The sequence below is a fragment of the Sinohyriopsis cumingii genome, chromosome 8 (assembly GCF_028554795.1).
Source record: "Sinohyriopsis cumingii isolate HCF-2022 chromosome 8, ASM2855479v2, whole genome shotgun sequence".
Classification (NCBI taxonomy): domain Eukaryota; kingdom Metazoa; phylum Mollusca; class Bivalvia; order Unionida; family Unionidae; genus Sinohyriopsis; species Sinohyriopsis cumingii.
The window spans coordinates 52969926-52993727 of record NC_142968.1 but is presented as its reverse complement, the minus strand read 5'-3'; the positions used below and the strand labels follow the sequence as shown (position 1 = coordinate 52993727).

Sequence of the window (23802 nt, the reverse complement as noted above, 5' to 3'; positions counted from 1 at the left end):
GCATTCAATGGTAACGTCAGAACTGAGATGAGAGAATTAAACAAGCATAGTACATGACATAATATATCCATAAACTATTGACTGGGAAAAATACTACAGAACACCATTTCTGCTGGCAGTAAGATGTTGAACCTATATGTCATAAATATCAGGTTGGACATCTAGGACCAGTAATATTCATAATGGGCAGTACCCACCCCCCACCCCCCAAGTGAGAAGGGCCTGATTTGTAATCTAAGCCACCCAACCTATCACAGCCTTTATAGTACTTGAAACAAATATTGAGTAATAGTAAAACAAACTCTGAAAGTTATTAAAACCAATTTGTTATATTTCCATAACTCTGCATAGTTAACTGTGCAAGCAGACTTAAACATATCAGTGTATGACAGTTAAATTGAGCTATAACATCGATTAACAGAAGCTACGAATTCATCAACAAGCAGTGAACAATCATCTTCACAATAAATGTCAAACATTAGCATCCATAAGCTGTCAAGACAAGTTGTTACACTGGATATATAATCATCCATTTATTTCAAACAAGCTGTGAAAAACGAACCTCACGTCCGCTATATGTACGCTGGCCATTGCAAAGGATGCTTTAATAGATTAATGTTTATCGTCGTGTCTTGACAACCATTTTGCGCGCGCACACCGGAAAGTCATGCTATATATTTGTTACTTGTGAACGTATTCGTGGGCAGTACGCTATATATTGTTCCCGGGGCCGTATTCGCGGGCAGAATGCTATATGTTTGTTCTTCGTGAACGTATTTTTGGGCAGTTACTTTGTCATCTTCAACCTAAAGGTCAAAACTGCGTTGTGGGCAGTCATCCCGAAAGTGGGTTTACGGGAAGGACATGATATAGTTTACATTTCAAATCAAAATACATATACATAGGTTGTATTTCTTACATAGTAATTATGTATATGTTGAAAATAAGTATATACACTTATGTTATAGTCCTATTCATGTTTTCGGTTCGTGGGCAGATATATATATTTCATGGGCAGTTTTGACCTTTAGGTTGAAGATGACAAAGTAACTGCCCAAAAATACGTTCACGAAGAACAAACATATAGCATTCTGCCCGTGAATACGGCTACGGGAACAATATATAGCGTACTGCCCACGAATACGTTCACAAGTAACAAATATATAGCATGACTTTCCGGTGTGCGCGCGCAAAATGGTTGTCAAGACACGAGGATAAACATTAATCTATTAAAGCATCCTTTGCAATGGCCAGCGTACATATAGCGGACGTGAGGTTCGTTTTTCACAGCTTGCTTGAAATAAATGGATGATTATATATCCAGTGTAACAACTTGTCTTGACAGCTTATGGATGCTAATGTTTGACATTTATTGTGAAGATGAGTGTTCACTGCTTGTTGATGAATTCGTAGCTTCTGTTAATCGATGCTATAGCTCAATTTAACTGTCATACACTGATATGTTTAAGTCTGCTTGCACAGTTAACTATGCAGAGTTATGGAAATATAACAAATTGGTTTTAATAACTTTCAGAGTTTGTTTTACTATTACTCAATATTTGTTTCAAGTACTATAAAGGCTGTGATAGGTTGGGTGGCTTAGATTACAAATCAGGCCCTTCTCACTTGGGGGGGTGGGGGGTGGGTACTGCCCATTATGAATATTACTGGTCCTAGATGTCCAACCTGATATTTATGACATATAGGTTCAACATCTTACTGCCAGCAGAAATGGTGTTCTGTAGTATTTTTCCCAGTCAATAGTTTATGGATATATTATGTCATGTACTATGCTTGTTTAATTCTCTCATCTCAGTTCTGACGTTACCATTGAATGCTATAATGTTCCCAGACATCCGGTATTCTTGGTTATTAAAATTATATATATATACACAGATAACTGAAGGTGAGTTCTCATTATTCCCTAACAATTGTAATTAGTGGGGCTGTAGCAATTGATGGTCTGAGAATTCAAGTTAACTGGTTCAAAACTTGGGTAAACAACAAACTGTTTTCTTCCTTTGACAGGCATCATAAAGTTTTGCATCTTTGTCTCTCTGATGACTGTGGTACACAAGTTACAGACTTTGCCTTAGAATGAGCCTGATTTTTGATACTTGTTACTGAATGGGGTGGGGTAGGGAAGTAACAAAATTATTAAAGGTGGAATGTATGCAAACCATGCTGGAAATAGATATGTGCCAGCAACTGCAACATGTAAGCTTCAATCAATTTGGAAACTATAAGCTTTATCCTGTAAATATTAACAGTTCACACCCTGTATAAAAGGTGATTTTGTGTTTGATTAACTGGAACTGTTAATTTATTATGTTAAGGAATTTATTGTTTTAACCCTAGTAAATGTAATATAATTAGATCAAAAGTTTCAGTTTGTTTATTGTTTCCAGAGTTGATTATTGTAACTGGAAGAACCTGTTTCTAAGTGTTAAATGAAACGAAAGAGATATTGTTTACTCAAGTGATATAAAATAAAAGTTTAAAATGAACTGAAAGAAATATTGTTTATTCAAGTGATACAAAATAAATGCAAAAGTGTATATTCATTAAGAAGTGTATTGTCAATTGCAAATAAATGAAGATTTATCTTATTTTGTTCTTTACTTGTGTACAAAATTATACCTGGATTGGGCAATAATTACTTGGACTCCATTTGGAAAAGAAAAATCTATATGTCCTAAATACCTAATGTTCATATCATAATGCTCTTTTAATGGATGATTATGCTTTTCAGCTGACGTTACCATATTGCCAAGTGAACTAATAGTATGGCCTTCGGTGTGGCCCACTAATCACATTTGTAAATGAATTATGCATACAATAGAGAAATAGCTCTTAAAATATCTTATGAGTTGAACAATCTGTGTACACAAATAAACATGAAGCAAATCTTTGAACTTGTATGCCACACATGCAAGTGAATTGGTGGTTTTCATATGTAACTTGTGTACTCTTATGGCTTTTGTCTATATTACTTTTAGCCATTTCTATTCACACACCAGAACACAACCTTTTTTGTCTGATTCAGGTACTAATGCAAAACTTGTTTCAGCTGTAACTGAAGTATACAGAATTTTTCCTGACGTTGAGGCCTACTGTGTAGACAGTATAGCTGTAAGTCATCAAATCAAATGGAAGACAACAGTGTGCAGTTGAAGAAAATGATATATACCCAGTACCATTTAGAGTTATCTTAAAGAAAAGTCACAATGCACACTGATACAAGTAGTTTTAGAAAATGCATTTGTTCCACATACATTTTAACTTAACCCAAAAGTTCAGTCTCTTGCCTAAAATTCAATCAGATGTATGCATTTATTCCATAAAACACAAAGATATAATGAACCAAATCATTTTCATTATTGAGTTAGGTAGTAGGCTATGTTAAAGAGTGCAATCACTTTATCGATTTTTTTTTCCATTACATTTTTATTTATTATAAAATGATATTTCTTAGTGGAGTGCTAGCAACTGTAACTTGAGGAATATTTTGTACATGCTGGCCTAAGTGTCATGAATATACTGTGCTACATTTTGCTTTATTAGGTATAATACTATCATGAGACTTGCTTGATTAAATCCTGAATTTGTCAGTTACACTTACAAGTCCACTGGTAGAATTTAAAATCTGTGACAGTTTGGGAACTTTTTTTGCAGTAACTGCAAATCACTTTGCCTTCACAGTCAATGAATTCAAGCCATTGATAATTGTCAAACCATTGTGACTGAAAATGTGATTGTCTCTTAGTTGTGTCCTATTTGATAATTTTGCTGCCACAGAGTCTGGATTGTGTCTCTGAAGAAATAGTTCATCTAGACTCTGTTGCAGTATTACATTTTATATGTTCAATTTAATGAATTTTCTTTCTTTGAATCATTCTTATGTCATAACTTGCGAAAATAGTTTAGTTAACAATATTTATTCAAACAGAAAAGATAACCTCACTTGACAAATCATCCTACTAAAGTGATCATGGCATACACTTTTATCTTTGAAATTCAAATATTGCCCACTCGTTAATTAACATAACTAATATTGCACATTGAAGGTGATCATATGTATCATCAGTTTTAAAAAAATAAAGACATAATACTATCATTAATCACTGCATACAGGAAACAGACACTTGTGTCTGTAAAATGCCTTTCATTGGATTACTTTGGTTTATTAAAACCAAACAGCAATCCACTCAGGATTTTCTAGGATAGATACAGAGAATATATTATGGTCATTCAGAACGCTATCAATACATCAGACCAGATTGTTTTTATTATTATTTAGGCAAAATAACTTAGTAAGTCAGATGGCAAACATGAGGATGGTGATAGGTTATGTGGAATTTGCATTGAATCATCTGATCCCAGAAGATTTGATACAATGTCACTGGCTGTGGTAATCATCAAGTGCAGTTGCACGGCACCATAAGACTTATCAAGATACCATAAGCTAGAAAGATGAAGAAAAAGAAAAACGATGACCCAAAGACAAATCCTGCAAACTGGGTGCAAAAATGATTCCACAGATTATAGATGAAAACTTTACTATATTTAGCTTCAAGATATTAATAAATTCGGATTACTTCCTCCAGTCTGCTACAGTAATTCATGCCCATTGCACTCATAAATTGATTATAGTCCTTGCAGTATTTTGTGTGGGCCACAATATTTTAATTGATGCAGCTGATGCTCCATTCTTCAGTTCAGTGTTGATTCAAACATAGCAATGTCCCTTTGGGATGTGTGCATAAATAAAGAATGCCTGTCCCTTCATTACCACACTTGTTGAATTTATCGTGTCTCTCTGAAAACTGTACCATGTGAGAAAGAATTTTATAAACAAACTGGACATAAGTATTGCTAGACATATACTCAGACCTGAGACTTCATAAAAGACTGCTTACTTGTGAGGCATTATTAGTGCTAGGGCTTGAGGTAATAACTTGCTATATGTTTGGTAAGGCAAAATAAGGGGCCTTATGACTTAAATTGAAACTGTGAAAAAACAAAAGGTTCAAATGCAATAAACTTTTGTTTTTCCTCATTTGTTATATTACAGTGCCATGAAAGGTCATTTCTTTTATCTTTTTAATCCCTTGCCAATTTTAAGTCATCATCACTAACCAAGTCTCTAAATCAATTCTTGGCATATTTAGCTAAAATGGTGTCTACTGTTCCATTATATCATTGATTGTTTAGCTTGCTTGTATGGAGCTTAACACCATTTTTCAGGACATCATAGACTTTACATGGCAGCCAACATATTTATTGGAAGAAATCAACACACATAACGCTACTGGCAAGCTTTCTCATATACACACATTGGTTGGACTAGAGAGAGTTGATTAGTGATGTGTATGCCTAGACCATTCTATAATCCAGGGCCCCATGATTGAATACAGCTTAAAGAAATTAACCCTAATTCAATTTCCTTGTTGCATTTAAATCATAACACCCACCATGCAAAGTTACACATGTCTCAAGATTTTCAAATTTGTATATGTTTTGCAACTTTTAATTCTGAGTTGATGCATGTGGATGTGGAAATTCAGTTACTGAATACTTAGCTACTTATATAAGGAGCTCTCACACTGGTAAAAGCATGCAATTGGGATTGTATTTGCAAGAGGGCAATTAATTGTTCAAAATACTGTTTTAGCTAACTACATATGCGAAGGGTTGATGTATAAAAAAGAGGATCAAGAAATCCTAGCTGGTAAAGATAATTGTATCCAACTTGACAGAAAGTGAGAAGGCCTTTTAATTTTGTACAGCAGTTTCATTAAGGAACCAACTATAATACCATTAGAAGTTTATGAGCAGCAAAAACCACATTTAGGACCAACTAGACATCAAAACCATATGCATAGTTCCATTTACGGCCAACCAGACATCAAATAGGTCATCTAGTGAAAGCACAATGTCAAAATGACCAGCCATCTAGGAGAAGTAGCAAGGAAGGGGTTTTCCAGATGCCCATTAAAACAGCCATATTGGAGGTTAGATTGGCACTATTTTCATTTACGTCCAACTAGACATAAGAAGTCTTTCACTGATATGACGATTCATTCAGGAGAAGTAGTTATACCAAGATTTTCAGGATGGCCACATTGGTGGCCTTATAGGATGTCTGTACAGCACCATAATTCTCATTCAGGACCTGCTAGACATCAACATAAGTATTTTGTACACATGTTGACACGCTGACACAATTATCCATTCAGAAGTAGCGATAAAAAGTTTCTTAATATGGCTACTGTGGCAACCACATTGTATGTGTGAGTGACACCATCTTGTTTTTTCTTCCAGATATTTTCACACAAATATCATATTTAAAGATAACATGAATTCATACAAGATCTTGTCAGTTTATTTCATAACAGATTTTTCCCTCATATTAATATAATCTTTTGAAAACATTTATACATTATAGTTCTAGAAATTTTTCATGCTCTCAGAAACTATTAAAATCACAGCAGAAAGTGTTATGTTATATCTTTATTCAGCACTGAAAAATATTTATGAACTCTTAAAGTTTTTTCCCCTATATTAACTTAATTTAATGAAGATTTTCAGACTATAACCTTTCCATTGGATTTATTTTTTCAAACATGGCGTAAAAAGTATGTTATAGTAACCAATTTTTACATTGCCTTCACCATTGCAGAAATCTCTATAATCAATTTCCTAGTAAAGAAAAGCCACGAAAATAAATGGACAGTTAATATTCACTTCAGGATCACAGACCTGAGGCAAATATGTCATTGTTAAATCAAACATTTTTATCGTGTTTCCTTAGACCTAAATATATATATATACTTGCTGTTACTCTAAACGAAGGCTGGTGATCCAGTTGATAACCTTTTGGGGGTTTTAAGGATGTCTTTAAAATTAAGGCCTTAAAAATGTTGAGATCTTATATTAAAAATGACAATTTGAGCCTTGCAGATTCATGTCCACAGTTGCCCAAATAAAATAAAAAGGGGGGGGGGTGCAAGGGGCAAGCTTGTTGGTGTGTTATAAAATAACTGACTTATCATCGGTGTGCTGACAGGTGATGTGTAATTAAATCACTGTTGTAATATTAATAATGAGTGAGTCTGCACAAAGGAATTTCATACAGCTAAACTAGCTCAACAACTAGAGGCAATTAAGAAATATATCCACATTTCGTGATTCTGTCAAATGGCAGATACAACAGCATCAGGAAGCTCAAGTGGCATTTACAGAAGGTAAAGAGCCGCTATACTTGTTATCTTTTTAGGGATGTGCTTGGATTTTGCCCTCAAGCTGGAGCAGTCATAGGATATATAATAAATCGCCACGGTCGGAATTTATCCCCAAGCTGGGGTAATCGATGGGTAAAGTCTTATCCACAGTCGGGGTTTTATTCAAGCTTCAGGTGCAAGTTTTTGTGCATCTCCATGCCCTTGCATAAAACACAGTTACACGTTTTTTTATATAGATATTTTTCAGTTGTAGACAGGAATAATAAGTATTTGCGAGTGTTTGAAATGAATGGGTTCATTATGAATTGAGTGGCACTACATTTCAAAAGCAAAATTGGATTGAAATGCAAGAACTGTAGTACGGAATTAGTGTTGGTTCTGGATCGTAGAATGGAATTGTGTGTGTGTGATTGGATTTTTAACGTAGCTTGAATAATTTTTCAGTCATATTGCTACGATGTCTGCAGTGTGGCAGTTTATAGTGATGTATAGCACTGGGGCATCATGCTGCAAACATGTAGTATGATGTTGCACCCAGTCACATTATCCTGACACCAGGCCGATCAGTCCTAACACTAACCTCTTAATGCTGAGCGTCTAGCGAGGTAGCTGTTAATACCATTTTTGTAAGTCTTTGGTATGACTTGGCTGGGGTTTGAACCCATGACCTCCCGCTTCTGAGGCGGACGCTCTAACCACTAGGACACCGGAGTGGTCAGAATGGAATTGTAACAATTACAATGGAAGCAATTTGTATTATGCTTGTTGGGGCATTCCTCACTGATGGCTGTCAGTGACATCATCATGGGAATGTGTAACAGCCACATTTTGTAAGAACAAGGTGTAGTTGGTGAACAATACAGACACTTTTCTGCCATTTCCACTGGCATCATCTCATATGATGTTATTTAAAAAAACTTCCTACAACATACTCACAACATATAAAACCTATATGCAAATCTGATGAAAGCTGCTTGTGTTTCTGAAACACATATTCCATACTGGTGGCAAGAATGTCCAAATCTACATTACAAAAATGAAAACATTACCATCCATCTAGGAGTTGCAAATGTATGAAATCCTCTTGTTGGGTAGTTTTACTAACAGGCTTTACAGCAGGGCCTTCCATTAGATTTAAATGTGGCAGGTAAGTTGACAAAGTAGGGTGGGGGGTTGGGGGGACCTACCCCAATGGGGATAATTCCTTTTTTTTTTAAAGTAGCATGGTGTAAAGTAAAAGTAGATGGGCTGATAAGGAATCCACTGAATTTACAGACTAAAGGTTCAGACATTTGTTTTTAAGAGAAAAATGAAAGAAGGAAACAATACAACAGATATTTTAATATGACTTTAATGTTTATTTTCTAGATTTAATTAAGATTATGAATCAGAATCAGTCTCCAACTCCACTGTAAAGTTTATCTATTACTTCTTCTGCTCAGGCACCTGCAAATTAAAACAAAATTGTAATGCTTAAATAAAGTCATATCATCTCAGCACTAGTTACATATGCAGAAGTCATGTTAATCAGCATTATAAAAATGTATGAAATTTTCTTCACTGCACTTGTGCTTCCCTTACTATCGTTAAGCCATGATACAAGATAACTTTGCACTTACTTATCATTTCTGGCAAGTGGATGGTGCAATCAATTTGCACAAAGATGAATTTATTTCATCCAAATATTTCATGTGAATAAAAATTCCAAATGGAGGCACTTGTCCGATCAGACAAGATATATGCATATTGTAGTTAGCTGGACTCTAGCTTTGATAGTCCTGGGCAATAGGATAAGCTGATTTTGTTATCAGTTTAGAAATGCATCCGCTTTGCAAATACTATGCTTTAAAAGACGAAACTGAATCCAATATTGATGAAATAAGAGTCATTTGGATTACCTTGTTTTTTATCATTCTGCGTTGGTTGGGTGCATATTTGAGGGTCTCTGATATGGTCTCTTCCATTCCATTTGCCTTTGCTTTGCCATTAGTTTTCAAGCAGGCTTCTGCAAGAGTAATACAATGTTTTAAAAAAGTTTCACAACAAAGGATGCATTGCATTTTTCTAAATGCCAGCAATAATCAATGGAATATTTTTAAAACATGTACTTTGAAATGTGGTCTCAAGTTACTTTATCAATTCATTTAAAAATCTCTGGCAAGTCACATGAAAAACACAATTTAAATCAAGCCATACTTACTTATCAAAACCTGACATATCACAAGCTCTTGAAATGCTTTTTTCCCTTTACGTCCCTTTGGACTATACTCTGGCCAGTCTTTTTGTTTTAAGCTTTTTCATCATCCTGCAGACACTATCCCCAATTCTAAACCTGCCAAGGGAGCTCAAGTAGCATATCTGAAAATAATAATAATAATAATATTACTATTTTTTGATTTTGATATTATTATTAGTAGTAGTATTTCATGATCGATGTGACAAAATATGCTTGTATATAGTTATTTTTTGCCATGGTTTTGCAAGCAAATTTAATTTCTCTAACTTGACAAAAATTTGATAACATTAACTATGCAACACAATGTACTAATAGCAATTATAAACCAAATTAACCACCGTGAATCTATTAGCTTCATAAATGACATTCACTCAAGGATTGAATTAAAGTAGCCACATAATATGTAATAGTGTATATGTAGTAAAATACCTGTTACATGTTCATCTCTAAACATGTTTTGGCCTACATCCGTAAGACAAAACAGCCGACCACTACATGTTCACCCCACCCCCAAAAATAATTATACAGGCACTGCAGAACTTGCATAATGCATATTGAGGTTCACAACAGCAAATAAAGGTTATAACAGTTTTTTTAAATAGAAAATAAAGCCCCAATTTACCATCTTCTTGGAGAGTTTGGGATTCTCCTCCAACCTCTGGCAAAGGCCCTCTAGTTCCTCCACTGAATCACATGGCATTGCAAGAATTTCTTCTCTATATTCTGTGTCTGGGCCTTGTGTATGAACTTGGAGGGCCAGCTGCTCCAACAAATTCTCAATATTTGTGTCCAGTTTCATAAGTACATTGAACTGGAAATCTGTAACAGATTTGTGATGAAATTAGTTTTGAAAGATCAAGATCATTATTATAAACTCCTTAAAAAGATCTGTACAGTGAACATGGGTTTAACAATGAAATATATTTATGGAATGAAATACATGGTTTTTGTACAGTTTATATGAAAACTTTTCCCATAATCCTTTATTTTTTTATTCCCTGGATATGTTGTTTCACTGCTGGTGTCTGTAAAGTCTGCATTCAATGTAGATGGTTTAGGCGTCTGACTTACACAAGACAATGGTATACATCAGAAAGAAAAATAAAAAAAACCAATGGAATGATGAACAGTCGACACATCAATGAAAAACAATTCATTGTTTATTTGCACAAATAAGTCTTGAACAGTATGTTTTATGACCTATAATTTAATTAATTAACATCTCACAATGTTCTGAAATAACAGTATCTAAGCTACAAGAGCTTGTGCTTTCATGTCATAATCTTCCATTTTGCAAACAAATTTTGATGTTGAATCAATGTATATGACCTTAGCATTGAACACTAACATTCAAAATGTCTACAAGATGACAAGACTATTATCAAGTGAAGTGACAACAAACCAATGAGTTTTACGTGCATTGAACATAAGCATTTTTAAATGCTACAAAATGTGTTTTTAGTGTATGGCCACAAATTACCCAACATTTTGTCAAACATAAAACAGTTCTACTACCTTAGATGAGAATTAAATTCATAAATACAGTGTATAATTGACCTACTCGTATTTAGAGAGCTGTAAATGAAATAAGAGATTATATAAAAGTCAACACCTGTAGTATTTGTTTCATTATTCTATAATGTACATTTTTTTTTCCATCCTCAATACTTACTACTTGCAGAGGAACTGGCAGAGAGAAATCTTTATATTCTCCACTCCAGAGTGGATGGGGATGGTGATGGTGTTGTCCTTCTGGATGCAGCTAAGAGTATAAAGATTATCACTACTCCTTAATTGCAGTAAAAAAGAAACAAAGAAATCAGACTGGATTTTTTGGCATGTAAACAAAATGCATACTGGTTGCAATGACCACTGTATATAAAGCAGTGATACAATATATCACAAAATGCATTCTTTTTTAACAAAACATCTAATCTCATATATACAGCATCATGAGTAAGTAAGTACTCTTAAACACATCTTATTAAACAGACAGAAAAATGATGAAATTTATACATACTTTTGATAAAGAATTTCCAATTGTGGCATGGTATAAAAGCAATTGATAAAAAATAAAAAGAGACCAGATAAACTAAATAGAACATACCAGCAGGATAAGAGGAAATCTTGGAGTCTGCAAAATACTCTCCATTTCAGGAGGTTTTGGATGAGATGGCTGACCAGAAAGGTTTCCACTTGAGATTTTCATCTTTTTTCAGTTCTTCATTTTCATCTGAAATGTCAATGAGAACTTGTAAATACTGTATGAGTCCTTGAATACACTGACTCCTTGTGACATACAGGGTTTGCAGAACAATCGCTAGCAATATTCACCACTTTTAAATAAAGCTGGTGAATTTTCACCATGAAATGCATCCGAATGCAGTGAATAATCCTGGATTAAAGACAAAATAGTGTACAGAAATGTGCAATAAATTAGTCAAGCTCCAGACAAAACAAAGATATGATTTATCTCTGATTCATAATGACTTTTCTTGTGCTACACATTTTACCAATGCAAATTACATTGAATTTTGTAAATTAAATGGTACAATTAAGATATGTATGTCAAAAGATTACTAATCTTCAGCTTTCCAATTAATGCTAAACACAAGTATCAAGTCATGTATTTAGTCTCTCACCACCAATAAATGCATTTTTAAGTAATCATCCTAGAGTGCACCAAAGTCATGTGAACTTGATCCAATTCCAACATTACTGCTGCTTGAGTGCTTAGATCCAGTATTGCCTTCACTAACTGATTTTATTAATACCTCTCTCTCATCAGCATAATTTCCATCATTTTTCAAAACTCCCATTGTAAAACCTCTGCTGAAGAAACTAACACTACACCATAAGGATTTAAAGAACTACTGCCCGGTTTCTAATCTCCAATTCATATAAAAAATCTTACAAAAGGTTGTTCAATCCCAGCTTGCATCTTGTCTGAATTCAAACAGTCTTTTTTGCAATGTACAATCTGCATATCGCCCTTGCCACAGGACACAAATTGTGTCTGCAAATAGATTACACTCCAGCCCAGTTGATCTATGTTGTGGTGTTGCACAGGGGTCTGTTCTTGGACCTGTTCTCTACACTCTATACACTCAGCTGCTCTCAAGTGTCATAGATCATCATCCAGTGTCTCACCAGTTGTACACTGATGACACCCAAATATACAAATCTAGCCACCCAACTGAAGTTGATGCTACCATCCAAGGTGTAGAGATGTGCATTTCTGATGTGAAATCATGGATGACTTGTAACAACTGCAGATGAATGATGATAAAACTGAGGCCATTCTGATTACAACACAAAGACTTTCTCATTCACGTCCTTTACCTCACACAATAAATATCAGCAACACCAACATTAAATTCACACAATCAGTACAAAACCTAGGTGTTACTCTGGACAGTACTCTCACATTGCACCAACATGTCATGAACATATGCAAGGCTGCATATCTTGAGCTGAGACGCATCAGCTCCATTCTCAGATATCTTTCAGTTGATGCCACTAAAACACTTGTGTGTTCATTACTACTTTCAAGACTGGACTATGGTAACTCAATTCTGTCTGGTTCATCTTAATATCTACTGCAGAGACTTCAAAAAGTTCAAAACATAGCTGCTTGGATCATACTTAAAGTACCACAATCAGAGCACACCTCCCCGCTGCTCTGTACCCAACACTGGCTATCCATTCGATCCAGAATCAAACACAACATTAATTCTCTGTGCTACGTTTCACTGACAGACTCTAGTCCAACATACCTATCCGACCTCACCTATGTGTACACACAAGCAAGATACTTACACTCCTCTTCCGACAATCATATACTCATTATTCTCACTATGAAAACAGAGTCACATGGACAGCATTCTTTTGCATACCAGGGCCCAGCAACATGGAATGAATTGCCCACTGAACTTAGACACAAAGACGCAGTGATCCCATTCAAGAGTGCTCTCAAAACTACTTATTCTGACTGCAAAAACAAACTTAATGACTTAATAATGTTAACTACCTTAAATATTCTCAGCATGTTTTTTATGTTTTCTAATTTCATGGTGTTTGTTTTTGTAATCATATCATTGTGTATGTTTTTATGTTGTCTAATGTTGCAAAGCGCTTAGAGCTTCTAAAGATTAGGCGCTATACAAAGTCTTCATTATTATTATTATTATATTTAGCTTGGATGAATATTTTTTAAATCAGTGGCCATAACTAAAACAATGGGATTTTGTTTTATGATCATAAAAGTATGTTGGACACCATCCATGATGTACAATGCTGTCTGACATTTCTATGCACCTAAGGTTTCCATCTCAAATATTAAAGCAAAATGCATACCAAATTTGACAGATTGACGAAAATAAAAAAAAGCAATGCTTACCATTTGAAAAGAGGCAATTGTCACTAGAATATTCTATTCAAAATGATATTAATTTTGGACACAGGGGATACCACCCCCATGTTTTCCTGACTCGTGATATGTCGGCCTATTCTGTGCACAGCTTTAAAAGATGTAATGTTTATCCATCGAGCTATAGAAATGAAATACATTTACTGTAGACTGTTTCTGTCAGCAGTTAAGTTGAGTAATTAGGTCAGGTTTATAGCTAGTTTACAAAATTCAATGTAGAATGCCAATAAATGACAAGATATATTTTTGCAAACTAAAGTGATCTTGAAAAAAGATTAGTAAAGTTTAACATTTTATAAAAAATAAGCTATTATGTGGAAGAGAAACAACAATGAAATAGGATGCAATGTGTTTGCGTCTTGTTGATGGGGGAAAATTACTAAAGAATTTAGAAACAGACTATACGCTGGGGAATTTTTTGAGAATTTATGTTCTGGTGACAAGTTTACATATTGGGTAGCAGATGATTTTGCATGTGCGGGACAACTTCTTGCAAAATTGGAAACTTGGATTAAAATTGAGTATTGTTTTAAGGTATACATTACCATATTTTATATAATGTATTGTATGATTCTAAAAGATGCATAGTTAATCGGAATTTCTGGGTTACAGATTCAAGAAGGTCATGGAGTGGGTCTACATGTTGACTAATAAATTACTATTTGATCCCCTAGGTGATATTTCAATTCTAAATTAAAACTAATAATACTTAATGTATAACCAAAAATGCGACAACCTGGTGGAGAGGCAAAAATGGATATAAAAAACTTCCATATAGCCTCAGCAAATTTAAACTGAATAAATAGGGAAAAAATAATTAAACTAAACAACAAGACAAATTATGATATGATTTTCATACAAGAAACACATAATAAGTTCACTAAAGAACTAATAACTTCATATGAGGAAAAATTAAATGGGGTTATAATTGTGAATGATTATAAGGAGATGTAAGGGGAGGGGTAGCTACTTTTATCAAGAATAAAATGGGAGTAACTTGGGAGCAAAAAAACAAGGGAAACTTTTTTGCAGGAAGATTGATACTTATTGTGATACAGGACACTCATTTTATAAATGTATAAATACCTGCTAATAAAAACAAAAAGCAACAATTCATTGAAAACCTGTTTAAATATGTAGAAACAATTTCAAAGGCCCCCCTCCAATCTGTGTTGATATTGATGGAAATATTGTGGATCTGATGTGCAATCTTACTGCATGCAAATCTTTCCAGAAAGCACCTATGTACTGTTTAGACACCGGTATTTGGTAACAGCCATATCTAGCGCAAAATTCAAAATGGTCATAGGACAGAAGGTTGAGTAGCTACAATGTCATAGCCTCAATGTCTCCACGAAGTAGGGATAGTAATATTTGTGCTAGGGTTGTGCTATTCCATGTCGATTTACAAGTAACCAAACAGGATTTGATTTGGAAATATTTTTCGCAAAAAGATCTCTTCTGCCAATGGTAGCTCAATGGCTGGGAGAAATACTGGCAAGTCAGATGTGTATAAAATGTACAGCAATGTGTGCAGATAAAATTGTCAAAAATGTTTGCAGGTTTTAATGAAAGGGCTATATCAGCCTTGAAAGTGCCAGACATTATCATTATAGATGTGACTTGAGTCTACATGTTTTCAGTTAACAAAAACAGAGTATCAAAGCTAGTAACTGGCATCCTTGTTAATTTGACTAATAACTATTTTTAATTAACCATTTCAGATTTATAAATATATACTCAATAGTAGTGAAGTGGAATGATATAGCGTCAATGGGACTTACCATTAAAAACCACCCTGGGACGATATAGCGTCAATGGGAAATTTAACATTATGGAAACCCTTGGGACGATATAGCGTCAAGGGGAATTTAACATGGGAATATGGGACTGTTTAGCGTCAAGGGGAATTGAACAGGGTGGGACTGTACAGCGTCAAGGGGAATTTAACATGGGCAAAAAAAAAAAAAAAAAAATCTTGGGCCTGTTGAGCATCAAGGGGAAATGGAACAGGGTCAGGACCCTATTTTAATAAGGTCCCGACCTGATGGGTCTATGGAAATGGAACAGGCGAATATTGAAACAGGGAGGGGTCTCTATTTTTTATTTTTTTTAAAACAAAAAAAAAAAAAAGAAAAAAAAAAGGGTAGGCAATGAAAGTCAAGATCTTTTCGAGACCTATGAGTGGCCCTGAAAAGGGCCTTTGGGTTTCTTCTTCTTCTAACTCTTCCACTTCTTCAACCATCTTCTAACTTTTACCAATATTCCTGTCATCTTCTTCTTTATTTCTGACTCAGGCATCCAGTCAGGATGACCTATCACTCGGAATTTCTCCTGTATTCTTATCCAGTTATTGTTGAGTTTCTCAAAGCTTTTTTTTCTCTTTCTATTTTCTTCTTCTTTTCTTTCCTTAGACCACTTTTCTTTGATGTTCTTTACCTCTTCCGTCAGCACTTTCCTCATTACTTCTTCCGTTTTTGTCAACTGGTCGAACCCCCATTTTACGTATCACCACTCCATCCAATACAATACTTTTTTCCAGGAAGCACCCGACTTGGATGACATGGTCCAGTGCTTCCTTCAAACTTCCCACTCTGACATAAGTTGGGTCAGTAAATCCGCTTGACTTGTTGACTTCTTCTTCTATCATCCCTGCGATGAGATCTCTGGCCACCTTTAGTCCTTTGACTTGAATAGTTAACAAGTCTTGCCTATTTCCATCACTCCATTCCTTTTCTATTCTTCCTACAACATATTCAACATCCATTATCCAAAAATAGATATCTCTTAATAGATTGAATAATTTTGTCACCTCCATCTTCTTTGTTTATTCCGTGGAATGGTCTGAACGATTGTTGTTGTTGTTGAGTTGAATTATAGTGGCGTGCGCTTCGCATTGAGCATGTACCACTGGTTTATGATGCCACAGGCACCTAACTGATTACTCCTTGGAGGAAGGAATGGAGCCACTTCCTCCAGGCATATCTGTGTTCACAGAACACTAATTGATTGGGCCGTCAGGTCAAGGTACTTTTGTGTACACATCGATCTGATTGTAAGGCCTATGTTTTGTTTGAGTGGGATTGGACCCAGCACACACTCTGTCATTCATTTGCATTGATTAGCGACTAGTGGGATTGGACCCGATCTAGTCCGTATTTTTAATTGATGATGCGTGCACTGCACGTATGTGTTTTGATGTCTGTCCGTCGCAAAGGGCGAAAGTGGTCAGGCTCGGGCGGAGTTGTCTTGCCACAGGTTAGCAGGGTTTTTCCGATCCAGGGTATTTTTGTTCTAAATTTCCGTCTTTGGAATTTTGAATCATAAAAACTCTGTGCTGTTTTTAAGAGAGATAGAGTCTATTGAGGTCGATGTTAGCTTTTAGGTGACAGTATTTGTCGATTGGTTTTGCAGCCTTGTGCTGCTGGCCCTGGATGGAGTTGGTGTTTTTTCCATCTTACTGAGTAATTGTTTTTGGGTCCTAATTATCTAGTTGTAAATTTTGGTTGCAGCCTTGTGCTGCTGGCCCTATAGTCACTGTTTTTTTTTTTGACTACCTTATACAAGTAATTTTTGGGGTGGTATTCTATATATTTGTTATATTTGCAGCATTGTGCTGCCGGGCCCGATAGTCGTTGGGTTTTTTTGACTACCTTATATGTGTAAGTTTAGGGTCTTAATACGGGGGATCCCTGATGGTCTATTCTTGCGACCACCTTATACGTTCTATTTTGGGACTATATGGTTATACCTAGTTTTTGTCTTAGCTGTCACCTATGTAGAAGATAGACTTTTGGAGCTGTTAGTTAGGGTGTTAGGTGAGTATTAAGTTAGGAGAAGTGGAGAAGATTTGTTTTGTTTTTCCCACCACCCACCCCCTGTATATTTCTTCCTGGTATTTGAACTAGGTGTTTTTTAATTTAATGATATTTGTTTGTAGAGTTTTATCAGTCAGTGGGCTAGTTTTGATAAAATGAGTTTTTCTATTGTTCAGAATTTGGTACTTGTTTTGTGAGTGTATTTATTTTGTAATACTTTTGGCTAGATTCGGATTAGATTCCCTCGTCGATCACACTCGCCTCTCATAAATGGAGAGTTCTGGGAGACCGAATCCTTGTCTTCGCCATTGGTCCAAATTTGATATATATATATATTTTATGTAAGTATTTATTAGTGTAATTTAGATAATTTCATTGCTTAGCCGGTTTCGGATTAGATTCTCTCGTCGATCACACGGTCTGAATGACGAATACTGTAGGTTCTTATAGTTAAAGCGCAGACGTGAAGGAAAACATCCCCCTAAGACTAAAATCTTATATTACCAAGATCATCCCTTAAAATGTACAATTCACAATCTTCTCCTAGAGCAAAAGTAATCCACATAGTGAGTAATTTCAGACCACTGCCATTCAGGGTAACGTTCAAGAATCTCATTGAACTCTTTTGATGTAAACGGTCTAAAGCGATATAATAGTATGAATGCACCCTTGACCCAGAGAAATCTAACACACTGGTTGACTTTTTTCACTTATCTCTTGTGAATTTCTCGGAATAAAAGTTCTACAGTTATCCATTGAGATTTCACTCTGGCAAGCCCCTGCCAAACTTCCTTGTAAATCTTCTCTTGCAGTTCTTTAGGTAATGATTCAATATCGTTTTTGAAATGAAGTTTAAATACTGGTCTCGATGATGTCCAACATTTGACTCCTAACCAATCTGGTTTCTTCTTTAACGACATGGTAAGTTACTTCAATGTCTCGGTCCCACTAAGGGTAAGTAATGACAATTCGGTGACCAACGAGCATGTTCTAGATAGGCCGAATCTTGTGGTTCCCAGTGGTGAAGTGACACACCGCAACTGAAGCACTTGACTTTATCCCCTTCTTGCAAGTAGAAAAATCTGGCTCTGGCTAATTCTTTGGGGATCGGTCCTCCCAGATACTTAGGCCATTTTCCTTTGAATGATTGAAGACGATTTTCAAAGTCGCAGTATTCCGACAAACACACAGGGAACGAATATTCGTCTTTCACAGGTTCGTTTCGATGAGGGCTGGGTGACATGGACAGGAGTTTGCTCAAGTCTGGATGACATCCGTAGGGGGGTAGACGTGAAGGTGAACATCCACATTTAAAATGAAACCCAGTAAAGTGTCCAAGAGGACGAGCAGCATCGCTTTCGCATCCCTCAGGTTTGACACGCACAGCATCACTTTCCATGAGAGGGGTAGTGAGAACAAAGTTCTCATGATGCTTTACGGCATCGCTAAGGTCACAGCGTACAGCATCGTTCCCATCGCAAGGCTCACAATCACATTCCACTTCAGAAGCCCCAAACTTGAATTGTGCCTTTCTGAACTTGTTTTGTGTTTCTCTTAAAGGATTCATCTTGTTCGCTTGGTCTTGGTAGTCACAATGAACTATCGATCTTGACCATAGCCCCTTTTTATACTAGTCACAATGCAGTCTCAAGCTTGTACATCGTTCCTTTTTTATATCTAGTTTTTGAAGGTACTGTCTCTAAGGTACCGTCATAATTGTACCGTAGTGTAATGGGTGGAAAGGCCATAGAAAGGTAAGGGCAGTGCAAAGACCATCGAGTGTGTTCCAGAATAGCTGAACCTTTATAGATACATAGATCCATTCGTAACTTCAGTCCACAAGCGAAACACTGTACTTCGTATCCCAATCCTGACTCAGGTCCCAAGTAGACAAATCCTGTTCTAGCTAAAACATGCGAAGAAGGTAATCCTTCCCTATCCGTAAACTATTTCTGAAATGTGTCCAATCGACGGGCACAATCACAATAGTCAGGTAAGAAGACTGGAAAATGGTAGGGTTTGAACTTGGAGTTCTCATCAGGTTTCTCACTTGATTCTTGCTGTGGCGTAGTCATGCTTCTGGTGAGTGGCTATCCACTTACAACCAATGTTTTATACCGACATGTCCATATGGCAATATAAAGTGATTGGGAAGCCGCACTCGCTTCTGATACACGATTTGACAGACTTTTTCCAAGGGTCGACTGACGATGTGGTGAGTGGGTAAACGTACAATCTTGTTCGGTTGATAGGTGGTCACTTTAAAGTGTTCATCTTCTCTAGACTGCAAAGCTTCTTTCAATACGCCAAAGTTCACCACTCGACTGGTACGATAATTCAGAGTCAATCCTTTCACTTTACACTTCGTGTGCACTTCTCCTTGTTTGTCCCGGTATTCGTAGCCGTAATTTTTAAGACCGCCACTGGCGAAACTTAGAATCTTGTCGTCAGAATGCTCGTATGTCCAGGCTCCTAAACGGTCTCCTTCGATGTTAGGGTGCTGTTGACTCGGGTGATCGATGTAGATGCAACTATCCGTGTCAAAGTACAGGACGCGTTCCCCTAACAGTTCTAAAGCTTCGTACAGCTTTAAGCGAGCATGAGCTGTCACGTAAGCTGCAATGATGACATTTCCAAAAGGATCGGCTTCTACAAAGTCCAGATCTTCTTCGTAATTGACTAAGATCAAATCTTCGCGAACGACGTCCACGTGTTTGATGAATTTAGTTTTGTTGTGAATCATCTGGAAGTAGCAGGAAGGTTCTGTCAAATATTCTGTCTTGGGTAAACACGGTCGTTGTGCCATTTTACCCCACAAGCAATTTAACATCACTTTGGCAAACGATCGCCTGCCTTTGTTTTTCTCGATGTGATCTAAAGTAATGCCTTCTTGTGCCCAGTATTTCTCTTTGAATGTCTTTTGGTCTTCGGGAGTGTGATACCAGGACGGATAACCACTGGCTTCTTGCTTTAGTTTCAAAAAGGCATCCACGTAGTCTGCCAAAATGCCTTTCTGAGTGGGGTCACCCTTGTTGTATTGTTCTGTCTTGGGAAAGTGACAAATTTCATACACTTCTAACAGTTGGTATCCCATGTCCAGAGCTTTGAACAATTCTACGCTGACCCACGTCCCCGTCAAGGCCCGTTCTTCCTGGGTGTGCTGACAAGGCTGGTCTTGGTTGCACGTTTCAGCACAAGTACGGCACAAAGGAAACATCAGTTTGTCTTGACAATGGTGAGGTAGAACGGGATGGTACAAGTCAGTGGGAGCCAAAACTTTACATTTGATCAAGCCTTCATATTGTCGAATGTTTTTCAAATCGATGTGTTCCGTCAACAATTGTGGGTGCCCTGCAGGAAAGCGACAATATTTGCACACGTAGGGATACAGTGAACACACGTCCAAGTATTTGATTTCTTCTCCTTTCTCTTCGTCGGCTTGGTACAGCAAACTGGTGGCATTGGTCATTCCTCCGTACAAACTATCCCTCGTGTTCAGGGGGTCCATGAACTGGCAACTTTCCACGAGGTGTTTAAACTCGGGATCGGTTTTCAAACGGTGATGGTACTCGTGTTCCCACATTTCCACCACTTAGTATCCTTCCTGTTCTAACTTTAGGCGTTGCTGACATGTGGCCTGGTACTAGTCTTCCATGGTTCATTGTAAAAACTGATTTTTAGTGCCACGGTCAGGGTAACAGACGGGGCATCCGTGAAATAAGCAACCTTTAAACTCGTACACAATCTTGGGGTTTTCTAAGTCCCAACCATCGACCGAATGCATTCTGATGGTCTTTTCACCCCCTCCGTTGCGGGCATGCTGAATCCATTCGTCTTCCTTGTCGCACAAGTAATGTAACCAGCGTAGGGCTTTGACCGAGTATTGACGTTTGACATAGTTGGTCATTTGAGGACTGATGACAGCCACGGTGTTTTCAGGCATGAATCATTGCCGGTACACTAAGGAACATGCTTTGGCAATGGTGCAAGCTTCTTTGAAAGGATCGACCCCTCCGTGTTCCATGAACAGTTCTCGAAATTTTCCACAGCAACGCCGTAAAATGTCCACGTCGGAACGACAATACTTTAGCATTTCTTCCTGAAAGTCGAAAGGGTCAGAGGCGTGAGCCTGGTACCAAGCGTAGAAAGCTTCTCGTTGTTCGGTACGCATGTTGTCAGGGTCGTAATAGTGAGCCTCAGGCAAATGGGGTAGAACGGTGTGTTGATTGGCTTCCGTATTGAAAAAGTGTGGAAAGCACCCTTTAGCCATTTCTGTCATTCCAAACGTTTTAGGCATTCGACTCAAAGGCATGGCTAAGTAACTCATCGAATCTTTAAACTGTACTTGTCCCACTTGCATGAAAATGATTTTGGCTCCATTCAAAGTGACTTTAGGACGTTCGGTGCCATGTTCTGTATAGTATCTGTGAAGAAACTGTCCATCGTATCCGGAGAAATTGTGAGCCATCACTGTGGCATGACGATGACAATCTCCGTAACGTTCGATGTCCTCTTGGATCCACGTCTTGTCGATGGGGTGTAAGACCCATCGAGCGAAATCAGCTAGCGTGTTCGGTCCTCGAAAGATTTTTTCACGTCCTCCAGAAATCTTGCTGCAGTGAAGGCAATGACTGAAAATAGGTTCTTGAATGCACTTCTCGCACGCTCGATGAGCCACGCAGAAATTAGGAATGTGAATACCAGTCTCTTGCATGCATTCAAAATCGAAAAAGATGAAATTGCCTTTCTTCTTGTGACCGATCTCTTTCTCTGGTTGGGGTTGGTATTTTTGCACATAGCATTCGTGTTCCAAGTCCACGATGTGGCAGCAAATGTGACATTTTTTCTTTCCTCGACACAGGTGTGCCTTGGCATTATTGGTAAGTATGCCTTGTCCACAGGTAGGGCACAATCTCAGCAGCTGACAGGCACATTTCTTCTGTGAACCTTGCATCTTCAAATGTTGTTGGTAACAGGCAGGGCTGACAAATGTGCGCAGACCAGTTGAACAATGCACTCGTTCTTGTCCTTCGCTCAGACAGGGTGGAGAGGCCAAACATGCTGAGCATTTCAATCCACATCTCGGTGATGAACCCTTCTGCTTTCTCTAACAGTACTTCGGACTTGAAATCTTTAAACTTCACCGTGTATTTGTAAGCTGTAGTTCTAAATTTTCTAGAGGGATGCTCTTCCGTCTCTTGAATGGAATAGTACTTTTCACGGTTGACTAAGGGTGGTGAACTTTGTTTAGAGGGTTTGGATTCTGGTTCACTCATGTCCTCTTCAAAATCACTGGCATGAATTTGTGCCAAGACTTCAGCCCTGGTACGAGGCGATAAAGCACGTTTCTGCCTCTTACTTTCTTCTTCCTTCTTCTCAAATGAATTGGATCGTTTCATCTTGATAGCAAAAAGTCAAATGACTAAAGTTTAAACACCATGGACTAATTTATAGTCATAGCAGACCAGCGTATATAAAAGGGTATGTGTCTTGTCCTTTCACTATTCATTTCACTCTCAAACCGAGCACAACGATGGAAGAGACTACCCAGATCGAACGTTTCATCAGAGCTTTGCGAGGGGTCATCCAAAAATTCTCTTCAGACCAGCCGAGGGACTACTCTCCTTCCTTTCAAGATAAAAGTCAAGATACTTGCTATATCTGTCAGAAGAAAGGGCATTGGTCTTCAGAGTGTCCAGACCGTCAAAAAAGAAAAAAAGGGGCTAGAAAAGACAAAAGTCAAGATACCTGTTATTATTGTCAAGAAAAAGGACACTGGTCTCCAGATTGCCCAAAAAAGAAACAAGGAGTCAGAAGAAGAGAGGGATTCTTCAGAGGAAGAAGAGGAAGAAAACAGGTGAAGAAAAAGAAACAGGAGAAGAAAAGAAGAAGAGAAGAAAGTGAGGAGGAATAGGAGGAAAAGACTGTGGTGGTGAAGAAATTCAAAAAACTCAGAGAGTGAACAATGAGACAGAAGAAGTTTATGAACTTTTTAAAGTGCTCTGTTGTGAATTGTGAATTGGATTGTAAATATTTATAAAAGAATAAATTAGGTATTAAAAGGTAAGTGTCTTT

General features: G+C 37.1%; 1 long non-coding RNA gene across 6 annotated transcripts in view; it reads right to left on the bottom strand.

Annotated features, from left to right (window-relative positions):
- Positions 1–8579: 8579 nt before the first annotated feature.
- The window catches only part of LOC149793525 (uncharacterized), a 33756-nt gene continuing 18533 nt past the window's right edge, over positions 8580–23802 (bottom strand). For 2 of the 6 annotated variants that reach the window (XR_016422833.1, XR_016422831.1), the window contains 5 exons: positions 11588–11713; positions 10103–11242; positions 9445–9602; positions 9143–9249; positions 8580–8690 (listed from right to left, as the gene is read on the bottom strand). This is a non-coding gene — a long non-coding RNA (uncharacterized LOC149793525). Of the gene's footprint in view, positions 8691–9142; positions 9250–9444; positions 9603–10102; positions 11270–11587; positions 11714–23802 lie in introns of all 6 variants that reach the window. The other 4 variants (XR_016422832.1, XR_016422830.1, XR_016422829.1 and 1 more) reach the window with 4 other exon arrangements.